Here is a 23,036-nt window from a genome sequence, read left to right as displayed (position 1 = left end):
GTATTTTACAAAATAAGGCCCTTTCCCTCAATTGGGGTTGTGACAGATAAAAATGTATTCCGTCTGACTCATGGTGTCCACGTGGCCAGGTCCTATCATCCCCTCTTGGCCTGCCCCGTCTGCATAACAGGGCCTGTTCTTTGTACCACTCTTGGCATCACTGTAAAGGATTCAGACGGAGTAAACACAGGGCCTACTTCCTGTTCTTCCTCCAGAAGAGAAGGCTCATTCATATACAGACCGAGAACCGGCAAACCTTGGTGGATCGGGGCAGGGGGGTGGGGGTGTAGAGGGAATGGGGGAGGGGATCATCTAAAAACCAGTTCATGTGAGGAAAAGCCTAACAAGAAGTCCGGATACCAGTTCAAATGAGGAATGAGGATATTCAGTATGAAAGCGGGAGACTAAACGGAGCCACAGACATCACCTGAGATGCTCAGAGAGGCAGCAGGAGACAGTGCGTGATGTTTCAAAGCGTGTCTAAGGGGCCCGGTTGTCTGGGTTCAACTGTGGGCCAGTACGCTTCGGGCGGTCTGACCCTGGCGAGTTTCTGCTCCCCTGTGCTTTAGTGTCCTGCTTAGCAGAGTGAAGATAAGGTGGTGTCTGAATTTAGAGCCGCTATGAGAATTAAGCAGTAATGATTAGCTTAACTGCCAGCTTGGGACCCTAACATCTCCTGGGGAGAGATTTGCAATGAGGAATTGTCTTGACCAGGCCGGCCCCTAGGAAATGTCTGTGATGGAGTATCTTTTAAAGATGTATTTATTTATTTTATGTATATGAGTACACTATTGCTTTCTTCAGATACACCAGAAGAGGGCATCAGATCCCGTTACAGATGGCTGTGAGCCACCATGTGGTTGCTGGGAATTGAACTCAGGACCTCTGGAAGAGCACTTAGTGCTCTTAACCACTGAGTCATCTCTCCAGCCACCTGTGATGGAGTATCTTGATTGTGTTTATCAACGTAGGGAGGCCCAGCTCGATAGTTAGAAGCACACTCACCTGGCTTAGCCTCTAGACCGTGTAAGGGCAGAGAAAGCTAGGAGCGAACCAAACATGCATGACTCCCCCTCCCCCTCCCCCTCCCTCTCCCTCTCTTCCCTCTCACTCTCTCTCCCTCTCCCTCTCCCTCCCCTCCCTCTCCCTCTCTTCCCTCTCACTCTCTCTCCCTCCCCCTCCCCCCTCTCCCTCTCCCTCCACTCCCTCTCCCTCTCTTCCCTCTCACTCTCTCCCCCTCCCCCCTCCCCCTCTCCCTCTCCCTCCCCCTCTCCCTCCCCCTCCCTCTCTCCCTCTCTCCCTCCCCCTCCCCCTCCCCTCCCTCTCCCTCTCTTCCCTCTCACTCTCTCTCCCTCCCCCTCCCCCTCCCCTCCCTCTCCCTCTCTTCCCTCTCACTCTCTTTCCCTCCCCCTCCCTCCTCTCCCTCTCCCTCTCCCTCCCCTCCCTCTCCCTCTCTTCCCTCTCACTCTCTCCCTCCCCCTCCCCCTCTCCCTCTCCCTCTCCCTCCCCCTCCCCCTCTCCCTGCACTTGGCAGATGAGTTGCCTCAGGCTCTGACCAGTGTGACTCCGCCACAGTGATGGGTTGTCTCCTGGACGGACAGTGGAAGCCAACCCTCCCTCTCTCGGTTCAGGGATATCCTACCACACAGCAGAACTGAAAGTCGGATGGACAAGTGAGCACACCACAAAACAATGCCCGTCAAGCAAAGCAATGCATTTATTACTGAGCACGGGAAGGCAGATGCGGGTTATACCAGGCAACCAAAGGAGAGCCGCTGCTGAAAACCCAACCCCAGCGAACAGCTTAAGGTCGTGTGTAATCAGTTTCCCCGAAAAGTACCTTGAAAAGTAAGGGGCCAAGAAAATGAGAGAACTAGATGAGTTATTTTGTAGCTCAGATTTTGACTTTTGCACCCCCCCCAGGAATCTCCCACTGAGCACATTCAAACATGTCTCTCAGTCTCACTCCTCCCTGCCCCTTCTGCACGCAGCCTTCTCTGGGTTATTATTGTATGTGCATGGGTGCACATGTGTATGGTGTGTGTGGGTGTGAACCACCTTGTGCGTGTGAAAGTCAGGGGACAGGTTCTGGAGTGGGTTCTGTCCCTCAGCCGAGGGTGGGATTGAACTCAGGTCCTCCAGCTTTGCTCAGGTAACAGTTTTATCTGCTGAGCCGTCGCCCTGGCCCAGCCTTCTCCATTTCAATTCCAGCAGAGGGAAAAGCAGTCACCAAGTTACTCAAGCTAGAAGCTGGGCATCCATGGCTCCTCTTGTCTTGGCCTGTGTTTAACCCGTCAGCCGATGTCCACTTCCTTCCTGAACCTCCACACCCCCTCTACTTTTCTGTATAGCTCCTGTATTGACCCGACCTTGGGTCAGTCCTGCGCTTGGTCTTTTCTGGCTCCATTATCAGATAGACACTAATCAGGGCAGCAGTTTTTCTGTGAAAACATGCTCTGGAGCAGATCACAGAATGTACGCAAGTGCTTAAAGAAAGCTCAGAGACATGGCCCAGTGCCAAGGCCACAGACTGAACCCTTAGGCTGCAGCCACCCTGCATGCAACATTTTGCTTGGCTTACATAGCATACTTAGATGTGTGTGAGGGATTTTTTTTTTAAATTCATTGACAGTATGTAAAACAAAGAGATTTCAGCCAACCATGGGGGTGCATCCTGGCACTTGGGAGGTAGAGGAGGAAGACGAGTTCATGACCAACTTCGGTACATAGGAAGGCCAAGGCCAGTCAGGGTTATTCGAAACCCTATCTCAAACAAAACAAAACAAATCAAAAAAAAAAAAAAACCCAAAGAAACAAACAAAACAAAACAAAAACCCGAAACATAACCAAACAAAACCCAGAGAGTTTTTTTTTTCTTACAAATCTGTGGCTTTCTTCTGAAAGATGCAACTTGGAGACATTGGAAGCCTCCCGGAGGGCTACAGTTAACTCTTTCTAAGCAGGAACTGATGCTAGTGAGCTCTGTCCTTACGGGTGTCTTTAGCCCCTGTAGACCCGCGTTTACACTCGTCTATACTCTTTACTACACCCGTGGAGATATTCGAACTTGCAGTGTCTGGAGCTGTCTCAACCCTTTCATTTTACAGGTGTGGAAGGTGAGTCCAGAAGGCGTCCCTAGGTCATGGACTAGATCGTGCGTCTCCTAACTCCTGGGTCTCTTATCTCTGTGTTGAATACACTATGCGACTTGGTTTGATAGACTCCCTACTGTGTCCCCCAACTAACTTACCCTTCAGCTGTTCTTGTTTGTGTTCAGGGCCACAGGAAAGCTAGGCCATGTGCTCTGGAAGGCCAAGATGGCATTCTGAGAATGCCCCACCCCTACTTTGTAGGAGACTATAGCCCAAGTAAGCAAGGTAACATGGGAGGATTGAATGGGACAGGCAAGGTAAATCTGAACTCCAGACTCCTCTTGTGGTACTGTAGGAAAGTGGGCGAGAGAGCTTGGCTGTTCTCTTCCTATTGACACACACTTGAACAGGTAGGTAGGCAGCCAGGAGTCAGTGGAAGAAGGGTGAAGTTTTAGCGCCTATACCAATATTGCTACCCCCTCCCCTGATACAGTTACTGTGTCACTGCTAAGGAAAAGGAAAACTTGAAATTTTCCTTAATGAGCAATGGCCTTGGCCAATCAAAAGGACCTGCAGTGACCTGTGCCTCAGAGCCTAGAATCTTAAGAACTTCCTCCTGGGTCTGCTAGTAAAGGAGACCACACTCACCCTTGGGGAAGTTAACCTGAACACCTGCAGGGACCACCTCGCTGCTGAGTCATCACTGTATCCTGTGGAATCGTCACTATGGCTCTAGAAGGCAGATGCATCAATTATTTTCCTGGCGCCATGATAAAACACACTGATCAAAAGCAACTTTTGGAGGAAGGGATGAATTTGGGATTGCAGTTTCAGAAAGTTAGATTCCATCACGGCAGGGTTTGTAACAGAAACAGGAAACTGGCCCACCACATGCTTGCACATACACAGGAAGCAGAGAATGAGCAAAGTGGGGTGTGCCCTCAGGGCCCTCCACCAATGACACACTTCCTCCAGCAAGGCTGTACCTCCTCAGTGTTCCACAGCCTCCCCCAAACAGCATCACCAGCTAGAGACCACCATTAATCCATGTGAGATATCCCACTAAAGCCATCACACAAGGTTACCTCGTGTCATGGCTGACTCTAGACTTTATCCGCATGACATGCGTTTGCCTCCTGGGTCTGTTTCTATTGGGCCATCTCCTTTGCCTTGACCACTGGCACCCTGAAATGCCTAGTGATGGTGAATGGTACCCCCTTCCTCTGTATTTAAGTGTGTTCAAGAACTCTGGAGACACAGTCTCTCAAATGACTAAGTAAATGTGACCAGAATATTGTACCGATAAGAGGATTATGGGATCGAGGAGCAAGATAGCCAAGTCAGCAAAGCACCATTGCAACCATGAGGACCCAAGTTTCTCTCCCAGAAGCCATATTAAAGAGCTGGTCGTGGGCTCATAGTCCTTGCACAGGGCAGGTGCAGGCGGGCAGAGTCCTAGGGCTCACCAGCTATGCAGCCTTACCTAACTGCTGAGTTCCAGGCTAGAGAGAGAGACCCCGTCTCAAAAACAAGGTGGACAGAACCTGAGGAACAGTGCATGAAGTTGTCCTGTGGCCTACATACACACATGCATGCACACACACACACGCACTTGTGTGCACACACATGCACATCCATGTACTCACGTGCGCGCGTGTGCACACATACACACACACACACACACACACACACACATGGGATAGGGAAGGAGAGGGGAGCGCTCTCTTTCAAACTTGTGAGTCATTGCTCAGAAATGGCAGTCAGATTTATGATGCAGTTTTGTCACCGCCTGCTAACAGTGGACTAATGAGGCTGGTGGTGATTTATGCTACGGAAGGGATCGTATGAATAGACTCACATTGCTGCTCTGTATTCCTGGCATCCCAGGGACCTTTATCTGCTCTCCACTTTAAGAAGGATACCCAGAAGAGTAAGCAGCCGATCAGCAACTCACACCATCCTCTTCCCCTCCTACCCACAGACAGACAGTAATAACTTTCTAATCGCTTCCGCTGCTGATGCATTTAATTGTTTGACTGGTGCAGATACAAAACACCTTTTTTTCTTCTTCTTACTTCTAAAGAATTCTCTGCCACTGAGTTATTTCAGCCAAAGAGTGTCGGCTCCTATCAACCCCTCTTCAGTTCAGGCTTTGTTTATTTGGGGTGTGAACCCACTGCTGCTCTGGGCTCTGCCTGTCCTTTGAGAAACCAGGCCCTTTTCCTTGCAAGGCTGTGGCTCAGGCTGAAGTGGCCATAATAACTGAGCCAAGAGTGCAGGGAGGCTCCAAGGAGCTCACGGAGGTGGGGCGGGCAGTGGGGAGTAGTCGGAGGACAGTGAAGAAGCAGAACCCCTCTTAAGAGCTCACATTGGAAAAAGGCAGCAGCAGGCTCTGGGCCATGGTCAAGCGCCCACAAGTGTCACAGTCAAAGCAGCTTGAGAGCAACTGCAGCCACAGCAAAACTGCGGAGGACACTGTGACCCAAGCTGACACAGTAATGAAATGGGTGGCATCTCCCCACCAAGCGGAAAGCTGCTTTTCACCGTGTTCCAAAACACTGGCTTGATTGTGTGCGCGCTTGGTTTGTGTTTGTGATACTCTGCATTGCTGTTTCCTGGAAACCCTCCCTGGAGTCCAGGGCTGCATTCACTCACCTCCCCCCCATCCCCTCCCCCCTCACGTTCCCCCCATTTCTAGTCCAGGCTGCAGTTAGGACACACCCCTTTCTCGTGTTCAGTGTCGTAGCACACCCTCAAATGCTTCCAGCAATTGCTTGTGCAAAACATGAAACCAAAAGCAGATGGGACACATGTAGATGAGCGGTTGTTCCCCATCCCTGTAATTTCCTAAGTTTGATAGCACTTTAATTTCCTAACCATACAAGCTGCTTCTGTGCTCTTTGGGCCATCTACACAGAAATACTGCCAGGAAACAGACTAAAAAAGATATGATGGAATTTTCCCTTTTGTTTCTCCCCCTCTCCTCCTCCTCCTCCTCAATTTCCTCCTCTCCCTCCTTTTCTTCCTCCTCCTCTTCATCCTCTTCTCCTCATCTTCCTCCTCTCCCCTTTTCTTTCTCCTCTTTTCTCCCCTTCTCTTTCTCCTCTTCTTCCTCCTCTTCCTCCTCTTCCTCCTCTCCCTCTTCCTCCTCCTCTCCCCCTCCTCCTCTTCCTCCTCTTCCTCCTCTTCCTCATTCTCCTCCTTTCACTCCTCTTTATCCTCCTCTTCCTTTTTACCTTCTTCTAGTACCTTCTGTTGGAGGAGGAAATTAAAAACACTACCTTGAAGTTCGTATTTTTCGTAGTTTCAGTTACTAATCTCTGTGGGGCCGGCCATGTTTCCCAGCTCACAGCAAGGTTACATCTTGGGAAAGCCAATCTAACCTGAAAATATCCTAGGTCACAAATGCATTTCAACATACCTGCCCTATTGAGCACCCTAGCTTAGAAATGCAACAACCTCTTGCATTGGGTATCCCTGGGGTTGGGTAGCATGGCCGGTAGCTCGCTGGCCAGGAGCTGCAGCCTATGGCCGCTGCCCAGCGTCTCAAGAGATACCAAGAAAAGATCCAAATCCTAAATTTGAAATACACTTTCTACTGACGAGATCTCATTCCACCGCATTATAAAGTGAAAAGCTCGGAAGCCCAGGGGCCAATGGTGTGGCGTCAGCACCAAAGGGCGGCGATTTGGATGATGTAATAGCTGAATCCAAGGTTCGCCCTTGGCAAACGATCTTGCTAAAAGCAGCCCCTCTAGAAATAGAGTATTCATTTCCCAAACTGAGGTGCTGTTTGCGGTGTCCACATCTTCTGCAGACTGGAACGCCGATGACCTGTACGGGGTAGAAAGTGCCATGGAACAGGTGAAGCATGCTGGGAAGAGGTTATCAAGCATTATTGTGTCTTTGGGTCCACTCATCTCTCGGTCAGTCACTGGTCACATCGTCTCTCCAAACAGGTATTACCAGACACGCCTTCACAAGGGGCTTATCCCAAGCCAATCCTGAGAAAACAAGTTTCTATTGTTATTTTGTTAAAGTGTAGCTGCCCCTGCCCACTGTCTCACAGGAGCTGTTTCTCTCTAGGATGCTCCAGCTGCAGCATGAATTATGGAAGCATGTAAGACTCATCTTCTCCCTCTAGGCTACATAGCGTGCTTTCCCGGAGGATTCAGGCTGGCCCTTTAGTAGGAGTGTCCGAGAATCTTCACAATTTGAGAATTGTTGCAGTCAGACTAGTCTGAAATGGTCATGTTCATTCTCTGTTTCTTTCTCTGTCTCTCTCTCTCTTTGTCTCTCTCTGCCCCCCCCCCTCTCAGATTTGTCAACAGCATTCACCTCATCAGCATCTTAGCAGGCTGTCTGGAAGAACCCAGACCTTCAGCCAAACAGAGCCGGATATAGTCTCAGACATTTACTAGTTAGAGTTTAGGGCATGTCATTCAGTGTGTCCTAATACTACTAGCTCCCTTTTTAAGAAAGTGGATGCTACCTGTCTTGTGGCAGTGGCTCTAAAAGCACAAGTATTTCTTTGTCTCCCCCCCATCCTTGCTTTAAAATGACACAGAGAGCACACTTGTGCCGGAGCTCCCTGGAACCAGAAGGGACTGTACTAGGAAATGTTCCTCAGGCTGGAGCACAGCATTTGCTTTATCAGTCATACAAGCATGAAGGAAATTACTTCATCTTGCTTCCCTTCCCTTATCTACCCAGTAGCTAGGAGGGAAGTGTGGGGCTGTAAGGGAGACAGTGCTGGGCCATAGGGAACCTTCACACAACTTTCCCAACCCCACCCTGGGAGCAGAAAAGGCCGCAGTATCAGACAGACCTTTCCATGCTATGATGCCAGGGACCCCAACCTCGGGGGAGGGGGAGGGGGAGGGGGAGGTGGGAAGGGAAGGGAGAGGAGGGAGGAGGAGAAGGAGGAGGAGGAAGAGGAGGAAGAAGAGGAGGAAGAGGAGGAGGAGGAGGAGGAGGCGGTATATCAGTACCAAGTTCCCTCTGCTTTCTCCTGCTGCCTCCTTCATGGTCTTGGTTTTTTTTGTTTGTTTGTTTTTTCAATTAATGAAAGTCTGGGCCATTGGAAGTGAGCAAGCATGCCAAGCAGCCCTTAAACTAGACAAGAAGATATAAAACTGGCCTTCCCTTTTATGTTCATTCCTGCAAGATGCCCAGGTTAAAGGCAAAACCTTCCATAGCAGGACCCAAAGAACTTAGTGGCGTGCGGGACACCTGCCTCCCGTGAGAAGTTTCAGCGACGTTCTTTATACCCGAGGCACATCTGTGGCTCACGGCCTTAAATCAGAGTCTTCTTTCTTACGCCAAGGATGAGGCAAGAGTCAGTTTTGTGGAAAATGTCTTTAACAGGAAACAAATAAAACTATCAGTGCTAAGTAAAATAGACCACTGTGAAACCTGGGCTCAATCCCACAGGGGAGCGTATGTGCGACTAACTGCATTGTGTAACAAGACCGCCTTTAGTAGCTGGCATGGCTCTTTTTGTTGTTCTAAGGGGAAGCGGCCAAAGCTGAAGCCAGAGCTGTTAATTGAAAGCCCTGCAGCCTCTGGAAACGCTCCTCTGAGAGATGCCGAGAATCAGAGTTTCTCTGCGATTTATGGTTGTTCTAAACGCCTAACACCTTGTACATTTTCAAAGCCATCCCCTCGGCCTCCAGAAGCCTCTGGGTATGTTTCCGCTGCTTTGAACCCCATATCCTTTACCCATTTAAGAGGGACATTTTAGAACTGAAAAGGAGGTTCTGTAGTCCTTGATTTCGAGTGATCCCTGTGGGTGAAAGGGTTGAGACCGTATGGCAGGGCCCACAGCCTTTTCTCAAGCTACTTGAGAGAACCCAGCAGTGGGGTCACTGGACAGAACAACGTGACAGCTCCTTCTATCAGCCACAGTGCTGGCTCAGAGGCTCCCCCAGGCCTCCCGGTACTCGCTGGCAGGTGGGCTGGCAGGCAAGGCCAAGGTTAAGCCAGGGCAAGTTCCCATCCCGTCAAGTGAATGGAAGGGCATTGGAAGTTGTGCCAGCACAGCCTCCAAAATCAGCTGGATGGGAATCACACACAACGATGAAGAGTTCGATGGGGCCAGGATGGAGGGCGGGGTTGGGGACAAGGAGGAAGCCATGGCATCTGAGTGCTCTAAAGGAAACAAAGCCAGCTTCCTTGAAGAGGAATCGGCATGAAACACACGGTGTAAAGTCTCACAAGCTGCACTGGGTACAGTGGTACATGCTTGTAATTTATCACGGGAGGAGCCAGGGTCCAGAGTCAACCTCAGCTCCAAAGCAGGGCTGAGGTCCGAGACTGTATGAGGCCCTGCCTCAAAACACAACAGTGGATTGGCATGCTTCGACACGAGTGTATACACCATCTCCTTCCACACGTGTGTATACACCATCCCCACCGTCAGGATAACGAGATAGCTATCATCTTGAAACTTTCCCCATGATCCTTTGTAATTCCCTCCCATCTCCCCAGCCTGGGGGAGGGAGAGGGGGTGCTCTGGGGGGAGACATGGATCTACTCTCTGTTGTTATTCGTGGGCTTCATTGCCTGCGTTCACCTAAATGCAGTTCTGTACTCCCTCCTCCTCCTTTTCGGCTTCTTTCATTCAGTGTAATTATTTTGAGACTCATTCAGGTCGAAGTATGTATAGTATTTCATTCATTTTACTAGACAGCGATACTCCACTGTACCGATATGGCACGCACTGTTTACCCGTTCGCAGCTGTTATGAAGCCACCGAGAAGCACCGGCGTTAAGCACCCTCATGCGTGTAACTGCGTGAACGGAGGTTACTTTTCTCTGCGGTAAATGCTTAGAAATGCAGTTGGAAGAACAAAGGCCTGCTATAGATCTAACCTGTTAAGAAACCGTCAGACTGTCTTTTTTTTTTTTTCGGAGCTGGGGACCCAGACTGTCTTTAGAGTAACTTTCTGTCGCTCCACAACCCCGCCAACATGGTATATAGTTCCCCTTAATTTCGGCTTTTCCCCATTGTACCGTGAAACCCACATGCAGCCTACATGATGTGTCATCGTTAACTAGACCCAGTGCGGTCTGACAGGTGTGAAGGACCTATTCATCTTCTACAGCTGAGCTGGTACCCGACAAAGGCACTCCACTCCCCATGCTCCAGGCAAGCACGACTCCACCTCGGTGGATGTGACCGTGGATGGATCCTCACGCGAGCAGGGTTTTTCCTTCTGAGCCTGGCAGCCATATTCATCTGAGTTGAGTGGTCAACTGTGGTTTAAATGTGCGTTTCCCTAACGACTGGCGCACTGTGCCTTTTTGTGTCTCTATCCCCCACCCCTATATCTTCATCGCTGGAACTATCTGCTCTAAATCTGTCCTCTTTTCTGAATGGGCTTGTTTTCCACCACATTCTTAGGACACACGACTCAGAGGACTCAAGCTGGATCTGCCCTGAAAGCGCCTGGGGGCGGGGCGCCTGGGGGCAGGAAGACTGGGGGCGGGGCGACTTGGGCGGGGGCGGTAGTGGCGACTAGCATACAGATGATGTCAGGGAGCTGACAGGTAAAGTCACCAATATGGGATTTTATGGAACCTCCTACCAAGTTCTAAATCTAGTTGAACTACATAGGCCACACTCAACATAAGGTAGCCAAATTTCATCCATTGACTCCTGAAGTGAAGCCTCTAGTGAGTGAGTTCTTTTATACTCAGCTCTCTCCTCAGCCCCCTAAAGGACTTATTTCAACACTTGCTTATTGAGCACTAAACAGATGCCAGGAAGCATTTGGGGGCGGGGGCGGGGGAGGCCCCTCCTCTCCTGGGCCCTAGGTCTCCTGCTCCAATAGGGTTTCAGGTTGGGCATAGAAAAGCATCTCTGTAGCCCCTCCCTTTCTCTCCCGAATCTGTCCCCTGGAGAAGGGACTGGCTAAGTACCTTTGAAGAGTCCCAGGGGGCTCCTCTGAGGAGGTGGCACCAGCTAATGACTGATGAGAATGGGAACCTAGACTGGGAATATACAGGATTAAGCAAGCCTCCGCCTGCTGTCAGCCACTAGGAAATGAAATAAATTTTGAGGTTACTAAGCCGCCCTTAAAATGAACCAGGGCAACATATTGGGAAGGTGGTTCCTTTGTTCTGTGAAACTTTTCTTTCAGTTTTTCACACGTATCACATGCTTCCAATATATCCGTATGTTTAGAAAGAAACATGGAAATATATAAAAAATATAGAAAAGATCAGGAGAAACACACACATTATCTTCATGGCTGGTAAGGGGATTAGCAACATCAATCAGGGTTGAGCCTGCATTATTATTTGAGGTCCCGCGGAATGGGTGCCAGGATTGTGACCCAGGCAACAGCACACAGCCACCTGGCCAGCTGAGCTCTGTCACCAGCTAATGCCAGAGTGAGCAAGTGACTTTATTTCTCTCGTTTCAACTTCACGGCGGTATATGCGTTTGGCTCAACAGCGGTGCTCAAGCCTACAGTGTTTGAGACAGTCCCTCAACGATGTCCATAATCAGCCCGATTTGCCTCGTGTTCTGTCGGCAGTGCCTCAAACGTGCCCGTACTGTAGGCCCCTGGGAGAATTCGCTGGATTAATGTGCGCTGTCGTTGCATTTTACGTGAAGCGAGGCCCGCATCCCCCCGTGATAAAAATATCTCTGAAGTCTCTTTCCTCACAAAATTGAGACGCGGAGAAGCCTAGAAAAGTGCAAGCTCGTCAAGAACTGCAGAGCCGCACAGCCAAGCGGAACTCTGCAGTTCGCTTCGCCCCGCCGCATGGCATATCCGGCCCTTTATCAAGCTAGTTATGCATTGCGTGAGACTGGAGCAGCCTCTGAATCCATGGCAACTGCCCCAGTAGCTTAAAAAAAATAAAATAAAAAAGACAAACAAAACAAAACCCTAAACCCTCACAATATATTGGTAGGAGCTGCTAATGACCAGACACTGTGCGGGGAGGGTATGAGCTGTGAACAAGAGGAACGTGGCCCTGTTAGCTTTTTAGCTAACTGCAGCACATGCCACACGCCTCTGCCCAAGGTGACATGTGTACTGGCACTCCGTCCTTGCCCGCCTTTGCCAGCCTTCTGCCTGTCCATATAATAGCATGCAGTTGTCATGGGTTTGGAAACCAGCCGTTTGGCTAATGTGGATGCTCTGGGACTTTGATCTTCCCGGCCCCAGATTCCAAATGCAGGTGTTAATGGAACAGAGATTGCTCTCAAGTGTTTTTTTTTATTTTGTTTTGGTTTCAGGGCCAGAGTCCTGTTGCATTTGCAGTCAGTTAAAATGCATGAACTTGAATGCAGACAGTACACACGCATGCATACAGGCCCAAACCTCATACACATAAAATAAAATGTGTCTTAAAAAAAACCAACCAAACAGACAGACAAACAAAACCACCAAACCCTCCCTTTTTCAGGCTTCACTTAAGCCAGGATGAAAATATTACATTTATCCCAAAACAACGTAAATCTTTCTAGTACCATTTCACCAATCCTTGGAAATCACTCGATTGTCAGCATCCGGATCTTCCAGCTTTGAAAGGGTAACACATTAGGACGCCTACCTTGCGAGACAGGGTGTGGACACTGCCTATGACCCAGTATCCAGAAGGCTGAGGCAGGGAGATCTTGAAGGATGGCCTGTGTTATGCAAGGCCCTGTCTCAGAAAGAACAAAAGGGTGGGTCACTGTCTTCTTCCTTTCTCTTGGGCTTGCTGGTGCAAGAACTGAGTGCTTTGCTCTTGGGGTTGGTGTTGTACCCCAGATTTGCCTGCCCTTCAAACCCTGCCCACTACAGTCTTATTACCAAGTCACCCAGCCCATCTGAGCACCATCCGGGAAATGGGTATCTGTGGCTGAAGTTAACCCTGTCGTCAGTACTGCTCCAGGCCCATCCCTTCTTTCAGGAGGCTGCACAGGGAAAAGCATCAATCCACTGGAGTTGCATCATAATTTATAGTGATGTTGTGCTTTCTCAAACCGCCTCTGAAATGGCCAGTGCCCAAAAATCAGCAGCAGAGATCTTATCCAGGGCTATGGGCCAGCTCGTGTTCCTTAGCCTGGGTATCAGTCTACGTGTGTGTGTGTGTGTGTGTGTGTGTGTGTGTAAAAATTATTTTTGTTGCTGCTTCATACTGTAATTGCTACTAAGGATTATCTCGGTTTTTTTTAATATTTATTTATTTATTTAATGAATACAAGTACACTGTAGCTGTCTTCAGACACACCAGACCCCATTACAGATGGTTGTGAGCCACCATGTGGTTGCTGGGAATTGAACTCAGGACCTCTGGAAGAGCAGTCGGTGCTCTTAACCGCTGAGCCATCTCTCCAGCCCCATGTTTATACATTTTATTTGGAAGATTAAAACATGGCTTAAAGGAATATTTGAACATTTTTTTAAATTTTGAGAGTATTTATTAATGTGAAATAATGTAATTTCCCTATTTTGAAAAAGAGAAAAACTCAGATCTGTATGTCCAGATGATGTAGCGTCATAAGGAATCTTTAATAGTAGTCTCCTGCAGACCTCCCGGGGAGGAGCGGCATGGACCTCATGAGTGATTGAGGCAACCCACTGCCTTCAGAGCAGCCAGCAGTGCGGGCACTAGCATTCAAATGTCTGTCGGGCACTAGCATTAACAATGTCTGTGGGGCACCTCTGCGTTCTAGGGAGACAGCAGGCGCTTTGGAACTTAGCCCTTCACTGTGTCTTTAAGTTTCAAGTGTGGTTTTAAAGGACATGATTCCATGAACCCAGCAGTTCTGCCACTGTAACCGTGACCTAGGCAGATTAGAGGCAGGCTCACACTGGCTCCCTTGGGCCATAGCCATTTTTGTCTTTATGAGCCTCTCCTCTTTAAGATAATAAAAAAGTAAGTTTATGATGGTTAATAAAGGTGGACATGGTGATGTTATTTATTCAAACATTTCACTCAACCAATGTCCAGTTTTCCCTCTAATTATGAAGATAAAAAATTACTTTTTCTTGTTCTCCCCAAAGTATTATGAACTCTTAATGCTGGCCCCTCCTGCCCGTGGGTAAAACAAGTCTGATTAGAAGTCATTATTTTTCCTTTTACAATTTTTTTTTAGATTTTACTTCTGAATTATAATGTCCATGTTTTTAATGAAATGGAAAAAGAAAAAAAAAAAAACCCAATTACCTCAGAAAGCAGCTACGTTCACCCAGGAAGCAGCTGCACATTCGATGGGAATAAGTCAGGTTGCCAGAGCTATAGCAGTAATTTTTCTGAATAAGAGATTTTTTTTTTAATTGGCAAACGAAACAAAAAACCAAAACAACCCAAAAACGCATGTCATTTCGTACCAGGTTCAATCTGCCTGCCTGGCCCCAAGCGCTAAAGTTCTTGCCAACCGTCTAAGCACAAGCGCCTGACTCAGCATTTTCCTGCTCGCTGCGTCCAGCGCTGTCGTATGATGCCGTCAGTTTCTGAGTCTCAGTCCCCTCCTCCTCTACAATATAAAGATGTGTGTCTCTTTTCCAGCACCCAGTGGCATCCAGGCTGAGCACTGCAAGACCAGCTGTTTCCTCTCATTCTCTCGGCTTCTTGTGACTTTCTCCTATAAATTATGCATGTGCATTTAGAGGAGTCCAAGCCGTATTAAAAAGGAAAAGGAAGGAAAAAAAACTCACAAAGTATCATCATCTTGTCCATGCATGGAAGGATGGATGGATGGATGGATGGATGGATGGATGGATGGATGGACAGACGGACAAAGAGAAAGGGGGTGTTCTTAATTGAAGAGAGTCAGGAGCTTTATTGCAGACTATAGGAACTGTACTAACAGCCAACAAGAGATGTAGTTACAGACTAGGAGATGGTCTAGAAAAGCTGAATTACGCGATACGCTGCTATTTTGAAAGTTTAAAAATCATTACATTTAATTTTCTCAAACTCGCCCAATGTCTTCATCAGGGTTACTGTCAGTGATGAAGCACCAGGACTGAAAGCAGCTCGGGAGGAAGGGGGAGTTACTTGGCTCCCTCTTGCATCGCCTTTCAGCATCAAGGCTGGGCCCTCCCTCATCAGTCACTGATTAACAAAACACCCTACAGGCTTGCCTACAGCTGGATCTCAGGGAGGCCTTTTCTTAATTGAGGTTTCCTCCTCTCAGATGACTCTAGCTGGTGTCAAATTGACAGAAAACTGGCCTCCCCTCCCTGAGATAATGGGGGGGGGGCTGAATGGGAAAGAATTCTGACCTTTGAATAAACTTTTTTTTTTCATAGTAAGAAATGCTATTTATTTCTCCTTACAAAATTGGGAGAGGGGTGACGAACTTTTTTCGTGGGCTTTGTGTTTTCTAGTTTCTGTGGTGGAGCTAGTGTTGCTGTTCAATTCTCTCCCTTTCTGGGGTACTCAACAGACAACAGACAGACAGACAGGCAGGCAGGCAGGCAGGCACAGAGACACACACAGAGAGCTTCATACATGAATGTCGAGCTAAAGTGTCCTTTGCAATCACTCTTTTATCCCAGAGCATCAGGGGAGGGACCGTCGTATGCAAAGCATTGCTCTGGGTACCTGGGTGCATCACTGAGCAAGTGGACAGAGCTCCAGTTGCTCAACAGAAGCTAAAGGTTTCAGAGACATTAAGCAGGGCCAGGGAAGGGGAAACAGCAGCAGCACATAGACAGTGGGTGAGACGTTAGAGGTCACAGGTGGACAAGGGAAATCTCAGAGGACGTGGGATTGCATCTGAGAGCTGTGCAGGTGGTACGGCTTGATGAGAAGTCACACTTGGACGGAGGAAGTGTCCCACAGAAAGGGGACAGCTATGGTAAAGCTGCGGTCTGAGGGCAGAGCTCAAGGAAGGAGAAATGGCTAACAACTGGAGCTCTGTCGGGTCCTGGTGAGGTTGTGGAAGGTGCGGCTCCCCAAGAACTTCTCAAATGTTTTACACAACTTAGGAAAAAAAAACTGTAGCAAAGATCCAGCTCACCATTTTTTTTTTCCTTCAGAAGGTATGTGGTCTCTACAAAACTGAAATAATTACCCAAAACTCATTCTCAAGAGCCTGGAAGGCATGCTTCTATTTTAACAGCCATGTAAGGGGACACAGTGCTAAATGATTAGCGGTCGATTTAATGAGAACTCAAAAATCACAAGGTCTGAAGAAAATAATAAAATCATTTCTGGAAGACAGTACCATATTACAGCTAAATGAAGCCTTGGTTGCCATCTGGCTTTATCTTTTACAAATGAGTCGTCTGGGAAGCGCTAAGTGACTTAGCCCATGCTACCTGGTTACCTGGCGACAGGCTCATCTTTAGAGACTGCCCTGGCCTGCTAATCCCAGCCCAGAGGGTATCCGCCCCAACCCCTGCCCAGTTATTGATGACAGTCTCGTTGGCCTTCCCAGACTTGACAGTCAAATCAAGGTTTCCATCGCAATAAGTAGGATGTATTTGTGTTTTTGCTGTATGGCCTTCATCTTTGGAGTATACTGGGAATTGGTTTCAGGAAGATCAAATATCTGATTCCTGTGCCTCTCTGAGAACTCGGGGTGTCCTTTGTGGTTGCCCGTCAGAACGAAGGTTTCTAACTGGTTTGCTTTTCAAGGTGCTTTTCTTTTCTCTTCGAGACGTCAGTTTCTTAGCCAAAAGAATGCTTTTGTAGTCGTTACCCTCAAGGACCAGAGTTCACACAGGTCCTTGGAAGTAACCCAGCCCACCTGCCGCAGATAACGTCCCTCATGATCATTGCTAAGAGTACCACGAGATGGCTGCCAAGCGGTGTGGGCCCTAGTCTGCCCTTCCTCCCTTTCTTCCCCTTCCTCCTTCTCTCCCTCTTTCTTCTTCCCTTCTGACTGTACCCTCTCCTGTTCAGTTCTCCACTGTAAGAATGATGACTAATATTGTGCGTATCTTAATTAGCGCTGGATACTGGAAATTCCTTAACCAGTGAGTTCCCCAAGTAATCAACCAGAGACCTTTTAATATCTCAAAGCTTAGTCCTTAGCTGGGCAGACTCTCTACTAACCTACCTAAGTTAACCGGACCGCCTAGCTCCATCCAGCCAAACCGCTAGCTATACCTAGACAGTTTCCATCCATGTCTCCTAGCAACAGGGCCCTCCTCTTTCTTCTTCTTCCTCTGTACTGCCCAATCATAGGCTTTAGCCTTTTATTAACCAATTAACTTTAAGGAGCAAGGTCCGCACAACAAAAGCTGGTGTAGGTGAGAATTCCGCCCATCTTAGGGCAACCGGATCTTGGGGCACAGAATTTAGCATTTGAATACATAGCAGCACAAAGCCAGCCTCAACAGTGCACACTCATCAATGTGTGTATGCTGCACTGTATGCCCTTAACGGACACAAGGAACGTCTTTGTCCTTCATTTCTGTTCCCGTCCCCCTCCCACTCCCCATAACTGTTGTGTCTGATGTATTCTTTTATTTATCTGTGCTGTTTTATAAGTGGCATCTGGACATTATTTTTAATTTGCCCCCTTCAGGATATTCCTTTGGCGCTCTACCTACCGTCCACGTTCAGCCCACCCTTACTGGTTTTCCTATGCACACTTCCTATTAATCTCCCCAGTGGAGAGCTGCTGGGGCGCTTCTAGTTCCTACACCCAGCGCAATTTATAAATAGGTGCATGGCTCTCGTGAACACGTTCGCGGATACGTGTTGGGTGGATATATATGCATTGTATGTGCAGTATTATGTGCATATCTTCCAAATAGATGGCTGAGTTATAAGATGTGTATTTGCTGGCACAAATAACGAACCTTATCTCACCAACAGCTTTGTGCATCAACCTATGAATGGATTGTAGAATTCTTCTTGATACTTACAGCTGATACTAATATTCCAAAATATGCCCTGCCCCACCCCCAGCACTGCCAGTTTGCTGTCTAGACAAAACGTGGTATCTTTCTGTTTCTCCACACATAAAATGACTTATCCTTGGCGTTTGCTTTCTTGTTCCTTTAAACTTTGTGCTTTACCACCTTTTCAGGTGTTTGCTTTTGTGAGTCCTTTAATGTAAATAACCTGTCTGGTGGAGGTTCCTGTCTCTCCTGGCGGTTTTCAGGAATACCTCATTTAGTCGTGTGGTCGTGTGTACCCAGGTCCGCCTCGAACCACCAATTCAGCCCTCTTGCTTTAGTTCTTAGAGGGAACACATTTAAAGTTTCCTCACCTAAGAAAATGCCAACTGAAATAAGTCTCAGGTTTTATCAAGTCAAAAAATTTGCTTAAAATCTAAATTTTCACAGAAACATTTTTCCTAAATTATAGGTGGGTATCTTCAACAAATGTAGTTTTCACATTATGAAGATGACCTTTCTCTTCAGACCATTGATCTGTTGAAATAATTAAAAAGTCTATGATACTGAAAATTATTTATAAACCTAGGGTAAGGTCTACGTGTTCATAACATATTATTTTAAGTCAGCATCAGTGGCTCAGAGTTACAGTGAGTTGGAGTGACTGGTATATTATCAGATTCCCCAGGGAGAAAAAAAGTGTGTGTGTTTTTTTAAAGGGTTAACCATATCCAACCAAGTCACCATCATAAAGAACTCATATCTGGTCACAGCACATGTCACAAATTAGCTGAAGTTAAAATGAAAGGACTTTAAGGTTTAAAAGGCTTCCTGTTACTTTAGATTCCTGGCCACAGATTCCACCAGCTCTTGTACCGGTTGCTCTATGGCTTCAAACCATGGTCGTCAGCCCCTGAATTCTCTTCTGAACCCTGCGGTCTATCTCAGGCAACATTTAAAGTGGCCACGTACTGGAGAATGCAGGGTAGAAAGGGCAGATTGACCAGACATAAACTAGTTCATTCAGAAAGCCTCTATATTACCAGGGCCCAAGGGTTTGTTGAAAATGAGGGCTTTCTTTATAAAACAGAAACATGTGCCAGTGAAGACGGTGAGTTGGGAACTTGACCTGGAGAACCCTTTTTCTTTAACATTATGATTACATATCAGGAAAGAACATTTCACATTTTTCTTCTCTTTGTATTTTCTCGAGACAGAGCTTCATGTAGCCCAGGCTGGCCTCAAAAAAAAGTGTGTGGTCTAAGATGACTTTGACCTCCTGTGTCTCCTGCCTCTGCCTTCCAAGTGCTGGGGTTAGAAGAATGCACCACCACATCTGCCTTAGGGTTTTACTGCTGTGAACAGACACCACGACCAAGGCAACTCTTATAAGGACAACATTTAATTGGGGCTGGCTTACATGTTCAGAGGTTCAGTCCATTATCATGAAGGTGGGAACATGGCAGCATCCAGGCAGGCATGGTACAGGAGGAGCTGAGAGTTCTATATCTTCTTCTGAAGGCAGCTAGCAGGATACAGACTTCCAGGCAACTAGAATGAGGGTCTTAAAGTACACGCCCAGTGACACACCTACTCCAACAAGGCCACACATTGAATAGTGCCACTCCCTGGGACAAGCATATACAAACCATCAGAGTACTCAACCCATCAGGTTTTCTTTTGTCCCTGGTCTGGGGCTGAAAGTGGTGGGGGTTGTGGGTAGAAGTAAGTAGAAGACATTGTGATCTCTGTACGTAAAGAGCATGGGTGACAGCAGTCACCTTCTGTCAAACAGAAAGTGACGCATGGTTCTAAACCAACAGGGATGACTGACAAAGAGACTTTTGGCTTAGGGTCTGGGACAGCTGCCCATGGGTGTGAGAGAAGAGGGCAGACACAACTGCAGAAGTGGGACATTGACATTCTATTTGTGCCCACTCATAAGACCATAGAGATGGAGGGAGGAAGGGCTAGAGAATACAGAAGAAAGAAAGCATCATGGGTAGGGGTCGCTCTTCCTTGACTCTGTGTGGTAGGTGGATTTGGATGTGTGAATTGCTCCCTTTGAAACAGGTGAGTTTTAGCTTCACCCAGAAGGAGATTTTTAAAACTACACGATAGATTTAGGATCTGTATAAAGGCAGACCATTTTATCCATATAGACAGAGTTGAATTCTCATTTAGGGTCTTAAATACTGGAACAGGCATTCTTCAGTAGAATCTGGTGCTTCATAACCAAGGATAATCTCATCATCCCAGGACAGATGCCCTTGTGTGCTATGGTGGGATGAGGTCTGCTCCTAGCAATTAGGAGGGTGGAAGGGGCCGTCAAGGTTGTGGGAAGGTGTGGCTCCAGATGCTGCTGGAGTGCCAGGTGCACCTGTGGACAGACCTGGCCCTTCCAGCCTTGCTCTTCCCGTCCCACTGCTGCAGTGTTGGTGTGTGTGTGTGTGTGTGTATGTGTGTGTGTGCATGTGTATGTGTGTGTGCATGTGTGTGTGTGCCTGTGTGTGTGCATGTATATGTGTGTGTATGTGTGTGTGCATGTGTATGTGTATGTGTGTATGTGTGTGTGCATGTGTGTGTGCATGTGTATGTGTGTGTGCATACGCCACCCACACTACTCGCTGAATCTCCTTACGTTTACTTTGTGTTTTTAGTTGACCTTGTCTGTTTCATTTCCATTTAATTTAACTGGACCTGCATTAATCCTTGACATCTGGGCTTCAAAATTCCCATTACACTTTCCCCACCACATCAAAGTAGATGTGGTAGCTGACAGACAAAACACCCGTGGGAGTGTGACCAAAGACTGCCCTGCACACTACACAAAGGCCCCTGGTCACAGTGGATTAATTTATAGCTTTGCCTGATCTGATGCATTCTATCCTCACGCTAAATTTAGTGTCCTTCCCCTCTCTCTCTCTCTCTCTCTCTCTCTCTCTCTCTCTCTCTCTCTCTCGCAGAAGTCATAAACTTAAAAAGGCCTAGGGAAGAAACTTTTCCTGCTGGAAGTCAGATGACACTAACAGCTTTGTCTCCTCTGCGGCATGGGTGGGGTGGGGGAGGAGCAGATGTATATAAGGAGGGAGGGAGGGAGCGAAGCTCTGTGGGTAGGGTGGGCTTTGCTTGGGGGAAGTAGTGTATTTATGCCAGTCATCTTTGCTCTGGCTGGTGTCCACAGGCTTCTGCCATCTCATTGGTGAGGCACTATCCATAGGCAGGTGACCATGAAAGTTCAGAAGAATCAGAACATAGTCTGTTCTTAGTGCCGGACACTTGGCTCACAGCCTCTGCTGCATTGAGTTGTCCTGGAGATAAAAAGGTGCCAGGGCAGCATAGACACTGATGGTCCCTCCCCAGCATCCTCTCACCTGAAAGGGAAGCAGTCAAAAGCAAATCAAACCCTGACTCCTCCAATTCACCAGCCGTGTATAAAGTAACACACAGACAAATAAAATCCGGAGAGTGTCGGGCGGGGAAAGATCTCTGGAAACCTCTCATCTTCAGTATCTCGAACCCCTTACCCACGAACACCAACCCCATCCCTCCCTCCTGTCCCTGCTGCACTCTGCTGTTTGCCCTTGTGACCTCGATGACCTTAGGTCCTTCCTACGAATGGAACCACACGGTGCTTATCCTTCTGCACAGATGCTGCAATTACTTCGCAGGTGTCCTCAAGATTGTAACATTGTAGCATGTCAGAATATTAACTCTTTTGAAGGCCAAAAACTATTCTATGCAAAATGTTGGATAACCAAGTTGGTACCAGAATTCTCCAAAGCAACACTTCCAACCACAAAATAGGAGTGAGGTCTATAAACTTGAAAATTAGCAAAGGGGGGATAAAATTGTTTATATAACATATAAACATATGTTTATAATTCAAAAGTATGATATAATGTATCATACATATATATGATTGTATAAATATAAAGACATTGTTCTAATGAGACAATAGGCAGTCTTGACCTGAAAGTACTCAGAGACTACAGCAACTGTGAACATCTCTTGTAAGAAATGAAAAAACTTGTAATAAAAGTAAATAGTTGACATACATCAAAACTACAGACACAGGAACGGAAGAGTCACAGTTGAAAACCAGTCGCAACCCAGTAGCAAAGAGCTCCATCTTGGGCTAGAGGCACTGTCCTGTTGCCTTCACTCAGTGGAGGGCATGGGATGTAGACTATCACTTGAGAAACAGGAAGGTATCAGGCATTCTACAAAACCAATAAAAATGAAGCATTGTGAGGGGCTGGGGTAGGGGACGCAGTGTGGGTTCCGGATTGTTTCAGTCAGAGGGTTTCTCCAACCCTTCAAGTGTTTGTAATCCTTTTCCCTGGGATTGTGTTAAGTATTTAACTGGAGGTTGCAAGGACATTCAGGGTCTTATCTTCCAACGTAACTAAAGGCAGTTGGTGGAGGAGAGTTCTTCTGCCACTTTGAATGTCACTGGGATCGAGCCACCTTCCTGCACAGCATGTAAGGAGGGGTCCCTCTCAAACGGCCTCAGACTCCATGCACTCCAGTTCCTCCACCCTTGCGTTCCCTCAGGAGAGGCTGGACCGCCCTCTTCAGCCAGCATTCTCTTGTTCGGGGGCCAGCTTTAGCTTCTTCTCTCTGAGGCTCATACCTGGTTAGACCCCATTCTGTAGAGGTGACAGAACGTCTGTGGCTGTGCAGTGCACAGTGACAGCCACGCACAGTCACCCCTTACAGGAGGCAGACTCAGGCAGTCAGAATCCTATTTAGGAAGTGTAAGGTCAAGCTCTCCTCAGCACCTACTCCAACTCTGTGCTCCTCTGGCTTAGCTGGGATGGTGACATCGCTCGAATGGCCTCCTCTCTCCTCTCCCATCACATCTTGGCTCTACGGCTTGTTTTTTTGTTTTTTGTTTTTTTTTGTTGTTGTTGTTTTGTTTGTTTTGTTTTTTGTTTTTTTCCTTAGGGAGGCAGGATGCTCTGGCTTCCTGCTTCTGTCCCTACTTCTTTTCTGGATGATATTTTATTAGGGCCACCAGGAGAGAGGCTGTTGGTTTAGCCTTGAACTCACAGCTTGGAGCAGTCCCCAGGCTGGTACTGAGGGGAGTGCATTTCAGCCAGAGCTCTTGATATTTCTGACAAAAAAGAAGAGACAG

At 47.6% G+C, this 23,036-nt stretch overlaps 1 protein-coding gene across 3 annotated transcripts in view; it reads left to right on the top strand.

Moving 5' to 3' along the window:
- Cradd (CARD and death domain containing adaptor protein) overlaps positions 1-23,036 on the top strand; it is a 191,737-nt gene that overhangs the window by 167,673 nt on the left and 1,028 nt on the right.

Source organism: Rattus norvegicus, chromosome 7 (genome assembly GCF_021556685.1).
Source record: "Rattus norvegicus strain SHRSP/BbbUtx chromosome 7, alternate assembly SHRSP_T2T, whole genome shotgun sequence".
Classification (NCBI taxonomy): domain Eukaryota; kingdom Metazoa; phylum Chordata; class Mammalia; order Rodentia; family Muridae; genus Rattus; species Rattus norvegicus.
Note: the sequence above shows the minus strand (reverse complement) of the source record. Positions and strands in the feature narration are given on the sequence as shown.